Genomic DNA, 17,671 nt, shown 5'->3' with positions numbered 1-17,671 from the left:
TTTTAGGCTGCTTTCTATACATGGCTGAAATAAAAGCTCTTGACAAAAGACTCACAGTTCAGTTGACCTTTTTCAAGATAGCCTTTTTAAGAACTGAAATTGCACATTATTTAGGGCAGAAGGAGTCCTTAAAAGCTAAATTGGATTTATTCAAACCATGATTAAGGTGATAGATTTGATTTGCTCTTTTAGAGAAGTAGTTTTTAAAATTCTCCTTATTCAAGAAAAGGATTATTTTTTCTGACTTACTTCATTTATGGTAAATAGGAGACAGAATTCAGCTGCCAAGAATATCGTAATCATATCTATTTGTAGGTGAAAAAAAAAATCTCATAATGAAACAAACCAAAACCAGAGTTCCTCTAAAGCAAGGCAAGTTAGCAGGCACCACCATTATCTATAGACAGAATTAAAATAAAATAAACAACAGACCAGGCGTAACTGTGGCAGATTCAGTCGCCGATGCCCTCTTGTTTTATGTGCTGAGATCTAACCAACAACTTCATTATGTTTGGTTAAAATGCCGGTGATAATTGTGGTGGTGGCATTTATCCTAATCGTGTATATTATTACATTCCAAATAGTTCTAGGTCTTGAAAAATAAAAGTGTCTTAACAAAAGGATGTAAGAAGGGGTTGGGGCTATAGCCCAGTGGTAGAGCGCATGCTTAGTATACACGAAGTCCTGGGTTCAATCCCCAGTACCTCAAAAAAAAAAGGGGGTATAAGAAATTGAACTAGTCCATTGCTTTGGTCATGGATAGCACAGGATACAGTTAAAAAGGATGTTTGGCTTTTATTTTTTTCTGTCTGAACCCTTGGAGAATCCCATTTCCCATTCCCAGAGACCACTGTCCACTGGCAACGCAAGTTTAGTATTCCTGCTCTCCCCAAGCGGTATCCAGAATCCTTCGTCTCGCATTAACTTCTGCATCCTGATTCAACAACACATGAATAGTTGCCTTATGCCCTGCCATGAGTCTTATGCCCTGGCTCTTATTATTTTTCTTCTGGTAATTAATAAAAAAAGTGAAAAATGAGTCTTTCTTGCCTTTAGGTCAGCTATCTTTTGGCTTTGGAATGCCCCTCCTGAGTTCCAGTCAAGATGGCGGAGCAGTAGGACCACGAGCTCATCTCTCCGCATGACTACAACAAAACCACAACTGGCTGCTAAACGATCATCAGAAAAAAAAAAAAAAAGGACTGGAACCTAGCAAAAATGATCCTCTTCAACTGGAAACATAAAGAGGGAACTGCAGAGAGACGGTAGGAGGGGCATGCTTGTGATATACCCCCAGGTGGGGCTGAAGTCCAGGAGCCCCATGGGACTGGGCGAACAGAGACGTTACTCTCTTGGGAAGTGTACACAGAATTTTGCGCATGCTGGGTCCAAGGGCAGAGGTAGTGGAATGCCTACTGTGCCAATTAGGTATAGGTCTAAGCCATTCTGGAATATGATATAAATAAATATCGGAGGAGAAGCAAATATCCCACTTGGTCCCCCCTATTACCATCCACGTCACTTACTCTGTGGCATTCCCATTTCCCGGGTGTACAGAGCATCCTTCATGAGCTGACCTTCTCTGGGTGGTCAGTGATTCATGTCCTCATCTTCCTCTCTCTAACTTTCCCCCAAACTTCCTGATCCTTCAGCTCTCACAGGGAAAAGAGATTTGAAAAAGTGCTAAGAAGGAATCAAGATACAGTGGCGGTGAGGTGGAGAGGGTGCTTGGAGACAAAGCTACTTTTTTCCCCTCTGGTCACAATTCACAGGCATCTATCTACTCTTAGGCTGGGTTTGAATGAAGAGTGGTCAGAATGACTAAGGAGTTATCTGCAGATTTAAAACTTTTCATGAGTCATATCTTAGGTACCGGGGAGGTGAAGGAAGTTACTGTGAATTCATGCAGAGCCTCATACTCCTAAACTGAGCTCATCAATTTCGTACATTATTTTACTTACCTCTCATTTTAAATCTTCAAACTACGTGTTAGAATTATCTCAGTTTTAGAAAGAAGAAAATTATGTATTAGAGAAATTTTGCAAATCCTTTCAGCTCCCATGGGTGGATGAGCAGAGATTCATGGTCAGGTCTACTTGTCTTCAAAGATGACATTTATATCTCCTCACATTCTTTTTTTAGGAATGGTTATAGGAAAAACATATAAGTTAGAAAAGTAGGTTTTTTATTACAGAGAGATGTCCTTTTACTCCACTTTCTTCTCTATACAAGTTCCCATTTATTTTACTAGATTCCTCATTCACTCATCAATAATTTAATAATAAGTATCTGTGCCATGACATAATTGCTTTGAAATCATCATATGCCCTCCACCGAGGGACTGTGGCATGAGAAATTACATTTTTGCTCGAAGATTATTGAAGTACCAATGGTCTCTTGAGAAAAAAGAGCTTTGAGAGGAGAAGGGACCAGACAGCACCCAGTGCAGGTGGGAAACAGCCACCATCAGCCAGCAGAGGCTCTGGAAGGGCTGGTGTTGTCTTTGGCAATAGAATGAACTCTGTGTTCACACCAGGTGAGGATGTGCGACCCTGGTTCATGCTGTGTCACCACTTAGAGCAGTGGCATGTTCAATCCTGCATTAAACTCTTCTAAATGACCAGGATAAACTGGAGATGAAGACATAAAAGGAGGCCAAGAAAGTGGTGGGTATGCAACTGAGGGTGTTTCAAGAGAAAAGTTGGGAAAACGGTGGTATTTAGCCCATGCCAAAGACTTAGGCTAACGTGATCGCTGTCTGCAAAAAGTGAGTGTCTTATGTTAAGGTGGAATTGTTAGGCTCTTTCTATTTTGTAGTCACAGAGAGCAGAACTAAGAGCTACCAGTGGAAATTATTAGGCACTAGATTTGGGCTTAATGGAAGAAAGGACTTTCAAATGATTATAGTTGTCCTGATGTGGAATGAAGTACCTGGTGTGGCAGTGAATTCCCCATCACTGGAAGTGAGAAATCGGAGGCTACATGACCACTTATGTGGAATTTATGCAACCAGTTAGAGGGTTAATATAGACCTAATCATACTTCCCGTTCTGAGAGCCCATGATTTGATACTTGGTTTTGTCTATTCCAAGAATGGTTTAATGTGATTACTAGCAGCTTGAGCCAACACAATTTGGCGGATCTATGACCAACTCAGCAGCCCCTTGATTTTTTTTTTTTAGTGTTTTGTTATTTGTTATATACCTTCTTGAAGTCTATTATAGCTGGAGTCAATAAATTGGCTCTCTTTTGTTGATTGGTGTTTCCAGTCCCAGCTCCGCTCTGACTTCCCACAGAGAGAGAGGAGCAATCAGCCATAATGTGTACAGAGGTGAGCACCAAACACTGTTCTCAAGCATCTTTATCTTTTTCTGCACAAAAAATAAATAAAATTTTTTCTATTTTCCCCTTTATGGTTCACAATTTGTAAAATCATGAAAATCATGGTAAACTCTTTCAAAGAGTTGAAAGATAACTAGGATCTCACAGAAGGCAATTCCAAAGTGGGGCTATAGGACTGTAAGGGGAAAGTGACCACACCAACGTGAGCAATAAGCCTCAGTGCATTTAGTCAAGAAAACAAGATAAAGTGGGAACAAGAGCAGATGGAGCCCGTTTCAGCAGGCATCTTCCCTGCCCCAGAGTCCCCACGACATCTGATAGGGTCCTGAAAAAAAGTCACGAAGAAGCTGAATTTTGACAAATTCATTGTCCTTTTTACTTTGGGTTATATCATTTTTCCAGAAGGACACACACTAACCATCTATACATGTTCATTTAAGTAAACACTGACGATAAACATTAATACATTTACTTGGCATGGCGATTGTGATGAATTACAGCAGAGAGTAAGTCAATACAGCGCTCAGAGGTCCCTGGTTGTTTGACCCGGTTACAATCACATATCTGATTTACTCCAAGTCTTGCAAGTTTTAATTTTTTTAACTTGACCCTTTTTAATTTAATTTTTTTTTCTGAATTTAAGTATTTTATTTCTTGTTGTGTGTATTTCTGTATTTTCCAATTTGAAAAGTTCTTTCTCGTCTCCTGGGTGCATTGTGGATTTCCAGCTTGCTTTGGGGCTTATCATTATATTGCACTGGCCTGAAACTCTTTTCGATCTCCCATCGCCTGTTCATTTAATTTCTCTGTTGTTTATCCTCTGCTCCATATCATTAATAACAAAGATAAATTAAATGCAACCCACTCTCATCCCTTTGGCACCTCGCAGGAAAGCCTCCTGCCTGAATAAACTTGTTTATCAACCGACTTTAGGTCTAGCCTGTTGGCCATTCTCCAAGCCAGCAGATAGCACTTCAAACATAAGTCAGGATGAATTCATGGTTTTCAATCATCTAACAGAATTCAGACATTTTGGACCTTTTTGCTCATTGTTTATGTTAATCATAAGATATCAGGGGTGAGGCATTTTGATCTGTAGCGATCTGCATTTTCTTCATCATAAATGCATTATGTTCATGGAGCAAATATATCTGATTTTATATATATATTTTTTCTGTTAATAGATCTAATGGTTGATGTGAAATGTTACAGATGATGAGACCGGGGCTCAGATGTTACCGCTACAACTTGAAAGTAGGTGTCTCAATAGACTCCTCATGCCACATTTTTCTTGCTGTTCAAATTAGAGGCATTCCAGATGCAAAAGCAGTGTCTTGAAGGAATGCATCAGTCATAGCCTTTCAAGAATCTCAGCCACTTGTCCCTGTTCAACTCCCTAGGGGAGATGTATCTGCAATTTATCAATATTGGGTCACAGATTTTTAATTATTTATAAACCACCCAATACTTACAGGAAGGAACAGTTCTCTTGCAAAATACAGTCTTTTTGAGATACTGCCCTGCAAAATTGTTATTTATTTTCTTTTCTATGATAAATCAAAATGATAGTCTTCTATGACAGATTTTTTTCTCTTTCCAAGATCCTTCTGCAATTCACTGATTTGATTAGAATATTATCTTCAATATTATGTAATATTGAACAATGCTTACTAATGACAATATTTCTGTGCTGATCACAACCAATTGGAAAGGTCAAAGCTGAAAAGGGGTCATGTGTATAACAGGAAAACTACAATGAACTTCAATGTACAAAGACACGTGTTTGAATCAGTAATTTTATGTATTTATTTATTTGTGGAAGACTGAAATCATCCAGGTCTGATAACTTTACCAGTTTATCAACTAAGCCAACAGAGTCAGGCTTCAGGTGGGCATAGCTCTGAAGTTTCTGTTCTTTTCCAGCTGCTATGCAAGGTGCCCAGAGATAACTCTAAATCCAGTTGCACCACTGTACCTACAGCTTTCTTCAATTATTTTGTGATAAGGTATGTGGTCCAATGTATCTGCTTTTTGTGCCTCTAAAAATACGATACCTCATTTTCTTTCCTGCTTTGGTCAATCAGAGAATAAATGGAACATAAATAGCAGACGTGAGCACTCCTCATGAATATTTAGAACTCAGTCAGAAGGTGAGGATGCTGTTATGTAGAGGGATAAACTCCCAGAGTGAGGGGAGGAGAGGAGGACGTGGGAGGCAGACATACTTAGTGATGGCCTTCGATACCCCGCCAGGCACACGCTGGGAGACCGGTGCTGCAGAAGAGCTGCTCTGCCTTCCTTGGGTTCCTGGTGTCTGAGGTTTAGACAGGCAAGATGTATTGTCCAAAGTTACTCATCAAGGTGTAGCTGAGCACAGTGACATTCACAACTTTCAAAATCCAAAGCCCTTTAATGTTGCCTTTTTTGAATAATGAAATGGTGACTTTTCATTGTGGCAGTTGCTCAAAATGAAATTAAAAAAAATCTTTTCGAGTCATCAAGTTGGTTTATAGCTTAAATTACAAAAAAATCATTTTATAAGTGTTGGGAGATAATTGTCCATGGGTCTCTCCCATTTCTAAACCTCTTTCAACTGCTGGCACTAACAGCTTCTCCACTCGACTGTCTCTTCAAGGATGTTTGTACAATGAACAGCCTAGGAATACAAAGCTAGCGTCGCTCTCCAGAGCAGAGGGCAGACTTGTTTACCATCCACTATAATCATGATCATGTCTCCCTCTAGGGGAAATATTGGGCAAGTTTGCTTGCTGCTTGTTACAAAATACTCGGATTCCCTAAGCTCAGTGTTCTGAGCTGTGGTGCAAACTCACTGCAGGGGTGACACCCAACTGGGGCTCTCCCCCTTGTGAAAGTAGGTGGGGCAACAAGAAAGATGGACTCGATCTTGAATCTCTTGTTAATGTCCTATGATCCTGACCCAGGAGTCTTGCTTGTATCTCCTCTCAGGACACTGAAACTGGCAGATGAACTTGGTGACTTAAAATCTCTGATCCTTCACAGTTTTTGACACTAAATCTAATGGATTTTTTTTCTATTTTCAAAGAAATATTTCACTACTTTCCTTCCTTTTATTTAATCAATATGCATCTAAGTTTATTAAGAGAAACTTGGAGGGTAGTTTGAGTAAGCAAATTTCCCAGGTGAGACTAGAAAAGGGGCCAAGAAGATAAAAAAGAATAAACATGAGGTAGGAAGAAATAAAAGCCACAAGTGAGCCTGAGAAAATATTTCACAACTAAATCAAACATCCATTATTCTTGCAAATCATATATAAAACGTATGCAGGGAGTGACGGAGGAGTGACTTTAGGGAATAGCTTGATCCAATCAACAAAAATCAAACCTCTGCAGAAATTCTCTTCTTCTTTGGTTCCTGTGTTTAGAAAATGAATACCCAGCAACTCTTTAACTAAAACCAGTCACCAAATACAGCAATATGCACTGGAAGAATATGAAAGCATAAGAAAATCTTCTCATTGATTCTCAAATCAATCTGTCCAGGAGAGGAAACAGAAGCCTCATTACATCAGTGTTCAAACATAGGCTGGAAAAGGGCATGTTTAATTTACACCACCTCTCCAGGCTGGAGCAGAAACTCAATCCTGTGAGTCCTGGAGAAATGCAAGAAATGCACTATGATTTTGTTACCTGTTTTCATATCTCTATTGGAAAAAATCAGTTAGACATATAAGTTTGTGGCACAGGTATTTATATGAAGAAGGGAAACATGTTAATAGAATGTGTTTTTGATTTATACAGAGGAGAAAACCGAGAGGCTACAGGCTTGTGTAAACGTTCTTAGGTGGTTATAGCTGTTAATAATGGAAGTTCATGTGTGTCACATATCAGGAATATGACTAATCATGAAATCACCTAGTTAAGACTAATTAGTTGTACAGCAACAGCTATAGTCTAATTTTCAGGCTGTCAACACTTCACCAGGGTCAGAAAAATGACCTTTTAACTCTTGTTATTTGAAATGCTGCCTGAGGATCAGCAATTGGAATCTTATAATTGAAAGAAATCTTATAAATACAGAAACTCAGGTTCCACCCAGAACCAATGAATCATAATCTGTGTTTTAACAAGATTCTTGGGTGATTCGTATAGAGAATACATTTTGAGGATCACTAGGAAAAACAGAATGGCTCAATTTTGTCTCTCTCCTACCTCCCCTCATTGTCCACCATGAGGACAGATCTTTCAAAACTGCAAATCTTATCCTAGGTCTTTTTTTTTATTTTTCAGTTCTCCTGCTCTTCATTAAACATTTTTTAAATTAATTTTTTAATTTATTTTTGGGGGGTGGTAATTAAGTTTAGTTATATATTTATTTTTTAGAGGAGGTACTAAGGATTGAACCCAGGACCTTGTGTATGCTAAGCATGCGCTCTACCACTGAGCTATACCCTCCCCCTAAGGAAGTTTTTTTTTTCAGTATGGGTGATTAGCTTCACTTACTTACTTCTATTTTTTGATAGAGGTACTGGGGATTGAACCCAGGACCTTGTACATTCTAAGCATGCACTCTACCACTTGAGCTATACCTTCCTCCCCACCTTCTTCGTCTTCTTCTTTTTTTTTTTTTATTGAAGTACGTTCAGTACAATGTGTCAGTTTCTGGTGTACAGCACAATGTCCCAGGTCTTCTTAATGACAACACATTATCAGATAAAGCTCAGACTCAGTGGTATTCCATAGAAGATTAGCTAAGATTTGACTCCTGTCTGTCTAACTTCATGTCCTCTTCATCCATTACAACCCCCAACACGGGAGTGGCACCTCCTTTTCAGCATCCCTAGCCCAAGTGCGCATGTGCGAGCCCGCACTCACACATGCCCTTGGCTCCAATCTGCTCAAGTCACTCTCAGTGCCGCAAACACACCTCGCCTTTGAGAGCTCGCCTGTCTTCACACAGGTAATCGTGCTGCTCTCTGAAATGACCATTTCTGTTTTGTCTCTTTGTTAGATCGCAGTTCAGCTATCAAAGTGTATCTCTTCCATCTCTCCTGATCTTAGAAACACTCACAACCCTCCCAGTTCCTGATTCTTCCCGTCTTTTTTTTTTTCCCCCTAGCTACTGAAAGCCACTCGCCTGTCCCTCATGGGTCAGTCCACTCATCTAATTTAACCCCATCCTGGCTTCAAATAGTTTCTTAAACCAACCTTCTTCAGTTCCTTCTCCTACCACCGCCGGTAGGCGGAGATCAGCAGTTCTTCCAGAGGAAGCTGATTATTTTTACACTTGTTCTCTGCGTATGTGGTTGGTGGGTTTAGCTGGTATCATCTTCTTATCATCGCTAGCCTGAATCCGACTCATTTCGACCTCATGATACCGATCAATCTGCTTCCCATGGAGCAGAGCCTGCCATTCTCCCTTCTGGGGAGATAAATATCACCTGTTTTTAAAGATGCAATACAAATTCCACCTTTTCCATAAAACAAGTGCTTCTTGAATACATTAGCCTTATAAAAATGCTAACATTTAGGAAACGTGGCAGTCAGAATATTGATCACAAAACAATTCTGATGTGAAAATAGACCCTCTTAGACTTTTCCATAACACACACACGCGCACACACACACACACACACACACACACATATAAAACACACACTTTTTTGTCCTACTTTTCAGGTTGAAATTAGTTTGAAGTTAGGGCTTGAGGACACCACACCCAGGATTATACTACACTGCAGCTGTTTTCTTTACTGATCTTCTGCATTTTCCCTTGAATGCATCATGCTATTTCCTTCAACCCCATCCCCTTGCCCGGAATCTATCATCACTTCTTTCGGGCACTATTAAAACCATCCTCTAATTTGTCCTGGGCCCCACCTCCTTCTGTGCCAGTCTGTTGTTTCCAGGATTGAGTGTCAACTACTTGGCAAGAAACACAAAGCCTGGTGTGACGGGGCTCCCATCTTAGGTTCTCGGGCGCTTTGTCCATATGTAACCCCATCTCAACAGCGCTAACCTTGAATTCTCAAATCAAGTCAAACGCTTTTTTGGACATATTTTTTGTGCCTCCGGGGATGTTGGGTACTCTCCCTCTGTTCTCTGATGTCACATGTGTCCTAACTTTTTGACGTGTGCCATGCTCTTGCAATCACTGATTTCTAGGCTGTGAGTCAGTGCCAGCTGGGAGCACATGTCTCGTCCTTAATAAATGTGGAAGGTGGAATGAAAATTTGCTGAATGAATGAATGTGTGAGATGCCTTCATTACAGTCTTAGACCTTCCCCCCTTCGGGTCAGACACTCAGCACTGTAAGTTTTCTCTGGAGAATGCTGCCGTGAACGTGAAGCTAAGGAATATTCATCGTTGTGTTCTTACATCAGTCAGTTCGGATGATTGCGTTTCTAAGCAGAATTCGACTGCCTCTCAGATGCATGACTCAGCTCTCTGTAGACTTTTTTCTCAGTCTCTCTCGCTCTTTCTCTCTCTTCCTCTCCCTCCTCTTATAAGGCTGAATTCTGTCATCATTTTGCTGTGACAAGGCTGCACTGAGTCTCTTGTTTGCCTCAGAGAACTCTTTCCTCATTTGGCTTCATCTGTCTACGTTCTGAACATTCTGTGTGAACTGTTTTCGTCTCGCCATTTCTCTTTGAATCAGTGAGTCTTACAATGTAAAAGATGGGAGTAACGTCAGCAATAATTAGATCCTGGTCTTTTGTTTATGGATGAGGAAAACGAAGGCACAGAAGGCAGAGGAAGATGACAGCGTGTCCTAGAGTTGTAGCTGATCCTTTCATCCATCCACTGTGGAAGATGTTTGTCACTGGTTTGGGTGACCCACTACCTGAAACCCTTTCCTATATTTCAAAAAACTCCCCCATTTATGAGTCGGAGTGTGCCTCCTATTCTAGAAGTGAAAATGCCACGGACTTCTACCCGCTTCCTGGCTGCTAGGAAGGCCAGAGCTCCCCCACCAGAGGCACCCACCTTCGACTTCAGGTGGGAAGCTAGTGATGTGTCTCAGGTGGGGTCGCCGCCTTTCCTTGACAGAGGGGGCGAGTCCATCGACCATCCCAAAGCCACCGTGGCAGTGATTTCTCAGCGTGTCTGATGATGAGGGTGCCAGGTAACACAGAGAGCCCTCAGGGGTTCAATCACCGATCTCTCCATTGTACTGGTTTCGTGGTGGGATCTGGGTCAGGGTCATTTTCTCTGGAGCTGTAAAAGCCCGATTCCCCAGGCTTCCCTGAAATCCAAGTAATAAGCGTGTTCTCTGTTACAGACAGACAGACTCAATTTTTTGTTACTGCCAACTCTTTAGTTTTTTAACCTGCTTAAATACCTTTTTGGTACCTAACTGCTATCTGAACTTATCTTTTATTTGCTGTTTTTTTTTCAGCGTCTATTTTCCCACAACAAAGTAAGCGATATGAGGTGAGAGCCATTACCCGTCTTCTCACTGCACTAACCCTACCCTCTCTGCCCCAACAGTGTCTGGCTCATAGCAGGCGTCTGCTAAATATGTACTCTTATTAATAAGTTAATTCATTCATGAAGACAATATTTTATTTCTCTTCTAGCATTTTTTAAGTTCTCTTTTTCCCCCCCCTCAAATTCTTGTTTTTCTTTGGGCATATGCACTTTGCATCTTCACTTTTTTCTTTTTTTATTGTTGTTGTTCAGATTCCTTTTTCTCAAAGGTGTGTGAGAATCTCTGGATATTTATTTTAGTTATGGATGAAAGGCAATGCTAATTGGCATAAGAAGCTGTGGTGAGCTTCCTCTGCTCTTGAGTGGATCTGCTTGCCTGTAAATTCCTGTGTCTGAAGGAGATGGGGGCTGACTATCACGCTGCCAAGTGTGAATATGGGGAACGGTTGTTTTGAGTGAGAATTTTACTGCAGGTGGTTGACCATGGAGGGGTATAAAATCACCTACACTTCTTTCACCCCACAGCTCCAAAGGCAGAGGCTTTATATTAGGTACAAACGAGGAGCGCTGACTCTCCTAGGGGAAATAGTAAAATGCCACTGGCTGATCATCTTTTCACTTTCGATTGGAGTAATTCTCTGGTGCCTGTGATTCTGCAGGAGGTGCAGAGTGGGACACAGTCTGATGCCTCTGATCACCGACTGATTAACCTCTCTGATCCTACCCCGCTCTGGTGGTCTCTGCCCACCAGTATCAAACCAGAGCCTCTCTCTTGTGAGAACAGCCACAAAGCCCTTAAGCTTCTGTGGTCTGTGTTCTCACCACTGTTGTAACAGGATATTGAAGAGATGTATGCAATCCCTGGTTCAATGCATCATTATTCACAGTAGCCAAGATATGAAAACAAACCCGTTGCCCATCAATGGATAAAGGGAAAGATGAATATGCTGTAAATATACAATGAAATATTATTCAGCCATGAGAAAGGAGGAAATTTCTTTTTGTGACAACAGGGATCGAACCTGGGGACATTATGTTGAGTGAAATGATCCAAATGGAGAAAGACAAATATTGTATGATCACACTTATGTATAAAATCTAAAAACAGAAGTCAAACTCATATAGAGACAGAAGTAGCAAGATGGTTGCTGGGGCTGGCAGACAGGAGGAGAAAGGAGAGGTTGGCAAAAGAGTACAAATTTTCAGCTGTAAGATGAATAAATTCTGGGATCCACTGATCTGACATAAAACATGCTGACTCAAGTTGATAACACTAGTTTGTATTATTGAAATTTGCTGAGAGAATAGAAATTAAACGTTCTCTCTCTCTCACACACACACACACCAGAAAAATACTTGAGAGGATACACGTATTAATTCACCAGATAGAGGGCAGGAATCCTTTGACAATATATATGCATATATCAAATCATCTTAATGGATACTTTAAATACCTTACATTTTCATCAATTATACCTCAAAGAAGCTGAATTTTAAAAATTAATGAAATAGAGTAAATAAAATGACCTTATATAACTTCTGGGATCCCCTTCAACTCCTCCTTTCATAAGGTGAATAAATTTTGAGTTCCAGAATTGGAAATCTTTCGCAACTCATCATACTCATATCAGTTAATTCCAAGAGCAATTGTCCCTGCCAAGATGAATTGTAATAATTTCACCTTGAATATTGAAATCCAAAAGGCAGCTAAATGCCTTGGACTCAAAAAGCCCAAAGACCTTCAGTGTCGCTGCAGCACACATCAAATGCAACACCAGGAAAATATTTGATCATGAGTCATAAAGATCTGTTCTAAGCCATGAATTGTATTTAGAAGGAGACAGTCAACACAATTTGCTTTCAAGTTTGATATCTTCAGCACGCTCATTTTCTCAGGTGTTAATATGAAGAGATGTAAATAGCCCAGGAACTACTTTTCGAAACACAAGCTATAAAATTAATGATCTCTGCCAAGGATTTTCACATTTCTCATCACGACACACAAATTGGACATAAAACCATGTGGCTGGATGTGCCTTTGGTGGTAGAGGAGTGTATGTGGGGGGAGTACTGGGTCGTGGGTGGTGATATCATCTTTATTTAGAAAGGGGGGAAGGAGAGAGAAATAAACAAACAGTGCTTAAAATTATATTGGTCTAAAAATGACAGGTGTTCATCACCCTACCTCCAAGGCACAAGCCAAGAGAATCTAACTCACAAAGGACCACTGGCGAAGCAAAAGTGACCCAAAGATAAGCGATGTAAGGCTGTAGACCTGTAGATTTGTAGCCGATTGCTCACTAAGGTGAGGACCTCTGCCAGGGTCAACCGATGTGTAATTGATTCCTCTTCTTTGCAACCTACATATTGTGCAGAAGGACAGCACGCGGCAGGGATGCACAGAGTTCAGCACTAGGGGCAAAAATCAGGGACCAAAGTTCTTTATACAAAGAGATGGTAAAGCAAACATGTCAAAAACATATTAAAACATAAATTCACTTGTTTCCTTTTTTGCAAAAATAAAATGGATGTGTTGCATAAACAAGAGTTAATTGCCTAACATTTATTATGGGAGGAACGAGCAACCACCAAGATGGTGTATATACAGGTAACTTTGTAATACATACAGATACATAGTCATAGATAAGATTCCATTTTACCATGGGGTTCCATTCAGTCTGTGCTGATTTTTATACAGATATCTCTCATTTAGTGTAGGGAAGCCATCTACAAAACAGATTATATCTCTCCAAAGTATTTAGGGGACCACATCTTGGCAATTATTTATGTGCACGTGTATATTCCTGTGATAATAAATATATTGGAAAATCGTCATTAAGAATGAATGAATGAATAGATAAATAAATAAATACCAAATAAATAGTAGAAAAAGCCCCCACTAACAAGCCATGCTTGATTGAATATTAATAACTTAATGGGAGATCTAAAAGCTTATCTGTACATCCAAAGGACCACAATATCCAACCTCTACCTAGTGCCCACCAGGCACCGGACTTGGTTCCAAACACCTGAATCCCACACACTTCATCCTCCAGACCCTTCATAATTAACATATCAAATAACTACCATGTGGCCACTGCGGAATGAGCTCGGTGAAAAGAGATGTATAGATAAACAGAACTCCTCGCTGACAGTTTAATGGTAAAAAAAGAGACTTACGATGGGTTTTATCCAATAAATGGGTTTCTCATAGACAGAGAGGAGATTAAAAACAACCCTATTCATGAAACTGCAGAGAGACCAATACTAGCAAGCATCTCTCTGATCCACATGGGGGCGTTGTCCTTGGGAAAACCTAATGACTGACATTGCTATCCCCACACCCAGAGGACATTTCACTTCTGAGGTTAAACAACTTGAATGACATCAGGAGTATTGACAGAGACAGAGCCTGATTTGAATCAGAATCCATAGAATTCCTAAGTCTGCCTTCTTTTCTAAGGAAAAAGGCTGTTATTGTCAGTGAGTCATCCAGTGAATAGAACCAGCCTGCGGTGGTGTCGCTTGAGCCGCGGGCAGGGTGTGGGCGTGCACTTGGTCTGCTCTTGCCAGGCCGCCTAATACTACGAGATTAGACTCCCTGAGCACAGGCTTAGCGTGGAGAGGGGGTCTGGGAGTGAGCGGGAAGGGAATGGAAACAGCTGGTTTCTTCTCTGTCTTCTGTCTTGTGCTGCTTCCCTCTCTCCCCTCTGTACTGGGTACCGCAGGGGGGCAGGTCTCATTTGATGCTGTGGTTGTTTGGGGCACCTTTGTCTCAGGTACGTTCCACAACCTTCCCCTCTGCTCTGAAATTGGCGCTTGTCAGCTGCATTTCCACCAAGGCTTTGACCGCAAACAGGCTTGACCAGTGGAAGGCACTGAAATAAGATCAAGACCAAGAGGAAAGGAAAAACCATAGTATTTCTTTCCCTTGTTTTGGGCCCAGGTGACACTTCTTCTGGGCTCTCATCTCCAATTTAATAGGCACACCAGGGTTCCAGCTTCTGCCTGGTGACCCCAGATCTTGGGCTAAATATACCTGCCTCCTCCCAGTGCCCCTTGAGGTGTTAATGATCTTCTCTATTGTTAAACCTCTGGGTTTTTCACTGTCCATAGCTTTTCAGGGTCTTCAATTTCCTTTTGATGTCCATTTCCTGATTGCCTCCTGGCAATCTGATTGGAACAGATACAGTCTGCTCTGCAGACTGGATTCTGAATGAGGAGGCTTTGCTTCATGGCTGCTGGAGCTCCTGGAAAAGGGTAGCTTCTCCACCTCTCCTGTGATGGCTACTCAGGTACCCATGAGCTCCCGGTCCTGAAAGCATCAGAAGGATGACTTCTGCTGAGCTTAACTGTCCTTTTTCTTTTCAGGATGACTCAGTTCTTCTCAAAATGGATGGGCATATATCCAGAGGGAATCTTAATTCAAAACACATATGCACCCCAATGCTCATAGCAGCATTATTTACAATAGCCAAGACATGGAAGCAACCCAAATGTCCATCGACAGATGATTGGATACAGAAGTTGTGATATATTTATACAATGGAATACTACTCAGCCATAAAAAAGAATAGAATAATGCCATTTGCAGCAACATGGATGGATCTGGAGTTTGTCATTCTAAGTGAAATAAGCCAGAAAGAGAAAGAAAGTACCATACAATATCACTCATCTGTGTGATCTAAAAAAAGAAAAAAAAAGAGGACACTAATGAACTCATCTACAAAGCAGAAACAGACTCACAGACATAGTAAACAATCTTACGGTTACTGGGGGGAAAAGGGTGGGAAGGGATAAATTTGGGAGTTGGAGATTTGTAAGTGTTTACCACTATGTATAAAAATAGATTAAAAAATTTCTTCTGTAGAGCACAGGGAGCTATATTCAATATCTGGTAATAACCTTTAATGAAAAAGAATGTGAAAGTGAATGTATGTCTATATTTGCAGGACTGGGACATTGTGCTGTACACCAGAAATTAACACATTGTAACTGACTGTACTTCAATAAAAAATATATAATATGGAAACAAAGGATTACAGATTTATTTAAAGAATATATATTATTTTTAAAAAGTCTAGCCTCACCAAACTTTTTACTTCCTTTATAATTGGTCTGAGTTCTATCTGTCTCTAAGTCACAGTACAAATGAGCAGTCATACGAAGTAATGAAATTAGAAAGTACAAACAAATGACAATTGAATTTGTAGTCCAATTATGAAAGAGAAAGTCTAGTGACACAATCTTCTCGTTTTGTCATTATCTGATTTTGTTCTCACTATGTCTTATCCTGAAGACATTTAACAAAGTGGTTTGATTTATTTTTATGGCGTGTATAGGTGAGAAATATTGTTCAGGAAAATATTGTCTCTAATCTTCAAACAACTGTGTGAGGTAAATATTATTCTCACCACTCTAAATATGAGAAATATGAGTTTAAAAGCAGTTGGAGGAATTCTTATTTAAGTTGTTGGATTAAACATGCATACTCTATCCCAATATCCCATGAGAATTACATAAAAAAATTTGTTTACAACCATAAATATACAATGAGATAGAAGCAAGGATAATGACTATAATGTTTTGGAAACTGAAAAGCAGACAGATGCGTGGAAATTGTCTTTTCAGACCAGAGAGTGATATACCCTTAGCTAGCCTTAGAAAAAATAAAAAGCAAGTTGCCAAGTACCAAAAAATAAAATAAAATAAAAAGGAAGGAAGGAAGGAAATGAAAATGTCCATAATCTGGTGTTAGCACTTACTTACAATAGTAGGGGTGAAGGCGAGGCTAAAGACATATTTCTTCTTATTCCCTCTCCCACTTTGCCTAATTGGACAACTGCTTTGTAACAAAAAGAGGAACGATTTATCTTCTACAGTAGTCAAAACAGAGTGTTTCTGGCTCTGGGGACACCACTTGGAGCTAAAAATAGTGACACTAGTAAAGGCTATTTAAATGAATACTCATAAATAGAAATTCAAGTTAAACCTTGTAAAGGCGCTGAGTACTGTGGACAAAGAGAAGGTGCTACAAGCTTCCTGAGACACACACACGCACACACACACACACTCACACACACACACACACTCACACACATATAAAACATCTCATATAAAACATCAGGAAAATAGGAAGGAGTCTCAGATTCTCAGCTGCAGTCCTGAATGTCAAAAGACCAAGAAGCTAAATTTCAAATTTTGAACAAATGCCTCCCAATCTGGATATTCTTACCTAGTCAGTTGATTGATTGATTTTGATGATACAATAAACATGTGAAGTTTAAAAAATATTTTACTTTCCATGCACTTTTTTTCTAGAAAATATGCTGGAAGATATCCTCTATCTACCAAGACATGGAAGAAAAATAAAAGGGGAAGAAGAAGAATAGAATAGACTAGAAGTCTATAAGCCAAGAGAGAGGAAAGCAAAATCTACAAGTACACACTGAAGAGGTGTTGAGCATGCAAGCTGCTATCCACACGGGGCTGCTGAGCGCTTGAAATGTGGTTAGTCCAAATCGGGACGTGACCTAAGTCAGGAATTGGCAAAAGTTTTCTACGAAGGGCCAGGTTGTAAATATTTTAGGCTTTGTAGACTGGACAACTCTGTCATTTTAACATGAAACAGCCATTGACTATAAGGAACAAATGATGAAGGATTTGTTCCAATAAAACTTTATTTACAAAAGCAGGTAGGAGGCAGAATTTGGCCAATAGGTTTGCTGATCCCTTCTCAATATAAAGTGCACTGTGGATTTCAACATTTGTTAAAAACAAAAGTGATATATAATATCTTAAATTTATATATTGATCGTATGCTGAAATGATAGATTGTTGAACATAGCAGTTTGCCTAGGCTATATTATTAAAATTAAACTTGCCTGTTTCGTGTTTACTTTTTCCTAGAACTTTAAACT

The 17,671-nt window shown here is 40.0% G+C and overlaps 1 long non-coding RNA gene across 2 annotated transcripts in view; it reads right to left on the bottom strand.

Moving 5' to 3' along the window:
• Positions 1–17,671, bottom strand: part of LOC140696555 (uncharacterized) — a 45,352-nt gene that overhangs the window by 8,297 nt on the left and 19,384 nt on the right. The window contains exon 3 of one of the 2 annotated variants that reach the window (XR_012073022.1): positions 3,205–3,371. The exons of the other annotated variant lie outside the window; for it this stretch is intronic. This is a non-coding gene — a long non-coding RNA (uncharacterized lncRNA). The remainder of the gene's footprint in view (positions 1–3,204; positions 3,372–17,671) is intronic. 2 annotated transcript variants of the gene reach the window in all.

The sequence above is a fragment of the Vicugna pacos genome, chromosome 5 (genome assembly GCF_048564905.1).
Source record: "Vicugna pacos chromosome 5, VicPac4, whole genome shotgun sequence".
In the NCBI taxonomy this organism is placed as follows: Eukaryota; Metazoa; Chordata; class Mammalia; order Artiodactyla; family Camelidae; genus Vicugna; species Vicugna pacos.
Note: the sequence above shows the minus strand (reverse complement) of the source record. Positions and strands in the feature narration are given on the sequence as shown.